This window comes from Sorex fumeus, unplaced genomic scaffold (genome assembly GCF_029834395.1).
Source record: "Sorex fumeus unplaced genomic scaffold, SorFum_2.1 ptg000013l, whole genome shotgun sequence".
NCBI lineage: Eukaryota > Metazoa > Chordata > Mammalia > Eulipotyphla > Soricidae > Sorex > Sorex fumeus.
The window spans coordinates 33,264,001-33,270,000 of NW_026606070.1; the positions used below are offsets into that span (position 1 = coordinate 33,264,001).

The 6,000-nt window shown below is 41.2% G+C and overlaps 1 protein-coding gene across 1 annotated transcript in view; it reads right to left on the reverse strand.

Annotated features, from left to right (window-relative positions):
• Positions 1–1,679, reverse strand: part of ATP10D (ATPase phospholipid transporting 10D (putative)) — a 110,298-nt gene extending 108,619 nt beyond the window's left edge. Inside the window, exon 1 of the mRNA XM_056111437.1 lies at positions 1,514–1,679. The gene's annotated coding sequence lies outside the window, so the exon portion shown is untranslated. The remainder of the gene's footprint in view (positions 1–1,513) is intronic.
• Positions 1,680–6,000: the final 4,321 nt, after the last annotated feature.

The window sequence follows — 6,000 nt, forward strand, 5'->3', positions numbered from 1 at the left end:
CTGGTAAAGTGCTCTCCCAACCTGAAGAAGGCACTGACCATGCAGTGCTGGGAATTGAACCCTGACCTCCTGTATGCAAAGAATGAGCTTTCACTATTTCAACCATCTTCCCAGCCCTACAACTTAATTTTTTCAAAACAGATTCTAGAAGGAAGCATATCTGTCTGCAGTTGCATCATCTTTATTACAAATTATAATCAACTTCTGGGCATTTTTCCTTTACTGACAGCATCAAACTCAATGACATACAATTTAATTTCTATTTAGTCATTAATTGTATTGAAAAATTCAGTTCATGCTCCGCAAAGGTGGAGCATTTTGACATACTGTTTGAAACACTTGTATTCTCCGTTGATTGCATAAAAAATAATATAAAATTAGCAGCTACAATTTACATTTCAAACTCCCTAAAACTTTCTGAATGTTTACAACTGGTTTTTCACACGCATAGTATGATCTCATTTTAAAAAACACTATCTCAATGTAGATAAGTTATATTTATTTACAGGAAGAAAAGAGGTTGGTTTTCCAAGAAGAGAAGAGAAGAAGAAGAGGCAGGGCACACTATTGCCCTTTGGGGTAGACTAGACTGGAAGCCAAAGCATTACCTGAAAGTTTACTTGGTTACATATTTGCTCTTGGGTCAGCAAGGATTTTTTTAGTAGAGTACTCTTCAGAGAAATGTGATCCAAGCCCAAAAATGTCAAGATTTTTGCTGTTACAGTATCTGATTCAGTTACAGTACTGGAGGAGACCCCTCACTTTCAGAACTGACTAGGTCAGAGGCTGACTATCAGATGATAGAATTATTTATCTCCTTGCAAAGGAGAAAAGCAAGTGTGCAAAGGAAGCAAGATGAAACTTGGGCCTCATTTACATCAGACCTTAGACTCCCGAGTTAAAGTCCTTAAGGCAGTGCATATCCTTTGGAAACGAAACAGCTACCAAGCTGTGGTAAAGTCCAACTCCCGTGTTTCGAAATGTAACACGAAGTATACCAAGTTCTTGAAAGTGAGTCGACCTGGATGAACACAGTCTTTTGGTAGCACTCCTTTAAAAACTATGCTTGAGTAAGCACTAACACACCCAGAGGCCGCTTTCTTTTCAAAGAACCAACTCGTGGAACATTTACTGGGTTAAAGTTGTAACACCCAGACCTCGGCGACAGAGTCCAAATGGTTTTAAACACTCCATTTGACAAGGAGCTGATCAGAGAGGCGCCTGCCTGCTGTGTGTAATTTAACTTTTGACCACCAAAGTCAACTAGAATGGAAGAATTTCCCCTTTTGAAATCATGCGACTGAAACAAGGCATAAGTATACTTCTCTTTAAGTTCAGAGCCATCCTAAACTGAAGCACTTCATCAGACCTGAGCACATTTCTTGGGGAGAGGGGGACAGACAGAGAAAGGAAGACGGGGAGGCGGAGAGAAACTGAGAAGAAACAGAGAAAGTGAAATCGTGAAAAAGGAGGCACTGCACGCAGTCCAAGGCGTTTGCGAACTTGCCCTTACCTATTCCTGCCAGGGTGGCATACATCACCGCATGATGATCGCGGGTCCCAGGGTTCAAGGAAAAAAAAAATCTGAATGCAAATCCGGAATGGGGCGGGGAGGGTTATGCTCTTCGGCCAGCCATTTGCCTTTGGGAAAATAACCAAAATCAAAATCACCTCTTAGCTCCGGAACTCAGCAGCCACAGCGGGCGCCGGAGCCCGGGCAGCGCCGGCGAACATCCCCTGGGCGCTCCTCCTCCCCTCGCGGCTGGGCTCCAGAAAGACTTCAGTTTCCGCCAACAGCCAATCGCCTCCCGCCCCGCCTCTGGTGACGTCAGCGGGGCGGGGCCATGCCGCCCTGGGCTCGGGACTCCAGCTGTGTGGCCGAGCTGTCAATCTTCCTTGCACAGCTGCCCTAGTGGCCCGGGCCCTGAGAGTCCCACCTCTGGCTGGGCACGTTACACTAATAGATTGCCCTGCGGTCCAGCGTTTAGTTCATGCTTATTTTGCTGAAATTCTGCTTAACGGTTCACTCATTTCTCTAGATTTGAAATGCTTGACTTTCTTTTTTTGTTATTGTTTTTTTAAATTCCAACCCCAAATCTTTAATGTTATGGTAAAACTAGAAAAGAAGAACTAGTAAAACATAATTCTGACCCTAACCTTTGTGTTCCTTCTTTTCCTTCATTTCTTCCCTTCTTCAGTGGTTTTGCTCTTACACCTGCCAAGCTCATTCGGTGTCTGTACAACCGTCAGGCTGTGGGTTAAAAAGAAGTTGGCTCTGGGGCTGGAGCAATAGCACAGCAGATAGGGTGTTTGCCTTGCACGCGGCCGACCAGGGTTTGATTCCCAGCATTCCACGTGGTCCCCTGAGCACCGCCAGGAGTGGTTCCTGAGTGCAAAGCCAGAAGTAACTCCTGAGCATCGCCGGTGTGACCCAAAAAGCGGCGGGGGTGGAAAAAAGCTTTTAGCTTTGGCTTCTAAGTAAACTCCTAAATCAACCTGATCTCTCAGAACTTCTGGCCAACTAAGTGCTTTGCGAAAAGCTAGGGGTATTTGGAGAAAACTGAACCAACGGTTGCCATCATTCAGACAAAAACTTAATAACCGTTGACTGCTTTTATAAAAAAAAAATTAAAATTAAAAAAATAATGAAGGGTCAATACCTCCAGAATGCTCCAGCTTGGGGCCTCCCACTTCATTTTCTCCAACGTGTTGCTGAAGTGGAGAAAATGGTCCTACCAAGGTGTCTCTCTGGGCAGCGCTCAGCAGGACAGGCACGCGGGTCGGCTGGGGGAGCACTGCATGCTGGGTCAGAAGGCTGGAGAGGCCAAACAAGTTCCCGCACCCCGACCAGGAGGAACGAGTTCTGGGTGCGGCTTCCTGTGCTCATGCTGGATTTGGAAACCTCCTTCCACACGTAAGGGCAAATCTCTGGAGTTTTAGACAACCCTGGGCAGAACCATAGGCCAGGCAGCAATGACAGAGCTGATTGTCCTGGCCCTGGCGGCGTTTTTCTGCAGTCATTTGTTACTCTGATCACTTTTGCAAATGTTATGACTCTCCCAGAAAGGAACCACATTTTCTGAGTGAGACCAGCCTTCTGGAGCGGATTGTTTGCAGGCTGTCATTTCCACTTCCTTCACTCAGCACCAGTGATGTCATCTCTGTGGAGGGCTTTTGATTCATACCAGGACAATTAGACAGGCAGCTGGTATTTGCAGCTTGTTTGAATTGTTTGAATCAGTGGTTCCAACTAGCTACACTTCAGAGTCAACTGGGGAAGCTTGATGCCAAGGCCCCACCCAAGGCAATTAAAATGGAATCTCTCCAGGCAGGGCATTTTATTTTTATCTCTTTTCTCTTTTTTTCTCCTTCACTCCCTTCCTTTCTCTACCTCTTTTTTTCTTCCTTTCTTTCCCCATTTTTCTATTTTCTTTCCCTTTCCCTTTTCTTTCCTTAGCTCTTACCTTTTTTCTTTCTTTCCTTCTTCTTTTCTCTCTCTCCCCTTTCTTTCTTTCTTTCTTTCTTTCTTTTTCTTTCTTGCTTCCTTTCTTTCTGTTTCCCTCTTTTCCTTTCTTCCTTTCTTTCTCTTTCCTTTCTTTTCTTTCTCTTTCATTCTTTCCCTCTTTTTTCTCCCTCCCTCTTCCCCTCTTTCCTTCCTTCCTTCTTTCCAAGAGACTTAAACCTGCAGCAAGGATTGAGAATCACTGCCTAAGATTTAAACTGTTGTCTTCAGAGCGACTTTGCATTTACATAAAGTAGTGGTAGAATAATGTGAAACAATTTGTAATGAAACATTTTTATGCATAATCTTCAGATAACATACACATCAAAATGTTTCCTTGGAGAGGAAGTAGGAACAAATGAGGATACCATACATTCCTTTGTATTTGTATTATATAATTGAATTAAAGGATCTTGAAATGATTATGACTTAATATTCCTAGTCAAATGTTTAAAACTGATACTGATCACTGCTTGGTAGGCCCAAAAGGGAACAAAATATTGTCCTTGCAAATCACATATATTAAAGTGAACTTTAGTTCATTTGTTACTCTGATCAACTTTTGCAAATGTTATTCTAATCAACTATTCTCCTAAAGGCTTTTTATTTTTTCAAATCCATAATGTTAAAAAATAAACTATGATTTTTTAAGCTACAAAAGTGTAAGGACTTATTCATACAGACATTGCTAAATAAAAATATATTTACTTTCTTGTAACTATAAATATATTTATTTTATGTACCTATCACCTTTGAAAATTATTAAAATGGTACATAGTGTAAAGCTCTTGTCTTGTCCTACAGCTGACCTAGATTTGGTTCCCTGCACCACATATGGCTCCCTAAGCCCTCTGGTAGTCATCCCAGAGAGCAAAGCCAGAAATCATCCCTGAGCACCATCAGGTATGCCTAAAAACAAAAGAAAAAATATTGAATATTCAAAGCATATGACATAGATGTGAGGAAATATCAATTTTTCTAACTGCAAATGACTTATAATTAGTCTCTCCTTGCAAATGACTTCACAATTAATGGCCAGTAGAAAAAAATGGTATGTATGATTGTCTAATAGGTTCAATTTGACTTTAAATCTTAGGAAAAAAATTAAATATGTTAGATGCAAATTTAAAGTTCTCTACATAAAATGAGTCCAATAATATTTATCTCAGTGTTGCTAGGACTATATCAAGCTATGTAGCTGCAGTGCTATCACTGTGTAAAGCAAATAATAGGCATTTAATGTGATAGTTATCAATTCACTGACTTCCACTTCCCTCTTTCTTCTTGAACATATTAAAAAATTGGCCTGGCAAAGCAGAGTGATAATTTATCAGAAAGCATTTTAATAAAACAGAAATCATGACTCTGTGATGAATGATACTTCTTATCCAGTTATGTGTGAACATCAAACATTTATTAACATTTATTACCCCAATTCTTTGTTTCAACATATTACACACAAAACAATGTTTTCTTTGTTTGCCTCAAAGTGTTTGACATAGATCGTGCTTCCTTAAATAACAAGCCTGTGATTTTTCATGATTCACAATCAATCACTCCTTTTTTTCTCAGTACTTATCTTATTTATAGGGTGTGTCTGGACACAGAAGCATATTTCCAGGATCAACTTTCTGACTAAGTTTTGGGTGGAAAAAAATAAGAGGTCAATGCTTCAAGCAATTACAAAAAGCAAAATCAAAACCACTTGTACCTTGTAGCTGAGTCCCGACTTTCATAGATCTCTTTCATCATCTCTTTTTATTTAGGTGTTTTGTTTAGTGGCTATACCTGGGCCAGTGTTGGGCTGGGTGCTAGGTGGGTTCTCTTCCCTGTCGGTGCTTGGGGACTCTCCTGCTGGTGCTCTGAGAACTATGTGGTACAAGAAATCAAACCTGAGGCTCTCCCAGGGAAAGCATGCACTTCAGCCCTTTGAGCCATCTCCCCAAACCATTTTCTTCTCTTAATATTTACTGACATATTTCTCTGTTAGCACTGTTCTAAGTAGTTTGTATCTATTTCTTAATTCAATCTTCTTATCAGTTGTACAATGCCAGTCTTCATTTGAAGAAGATATACATAAGACAGAGATTGTCTTAGATACAACTTGGCCAAGGTATCACAGTTGCATAGGTAAAAGAGCTAATATGAGGATTGACCCTCTCAGGCCTAATTTCTACTGTGGACTATGTAGCATAGCACTGTAGCACTGTCCTCCCATTGTTCATCCATTTACTCGAGTGGACACCAGTAATGTCTCCATTGTGAGACTTGTTGTTACTGTTTTTGGCATATTGAATACACCAAGCCATGGGGAGATTGCCAGATTCTACCTTGCATGTGGGATACTCTCGGTAGCTTGCCGAGCTCTCTGAGAGGGATGGAGGAATTGATTCTGGGTCGGCTGTGAGAGGGGGACAGGAGTGCCTCAAGTACTATGTAGCATAGTTTTGAATAAATTAGGATGGCATTTGTGAAACGATTTTGTTTGGGAAAGAGTC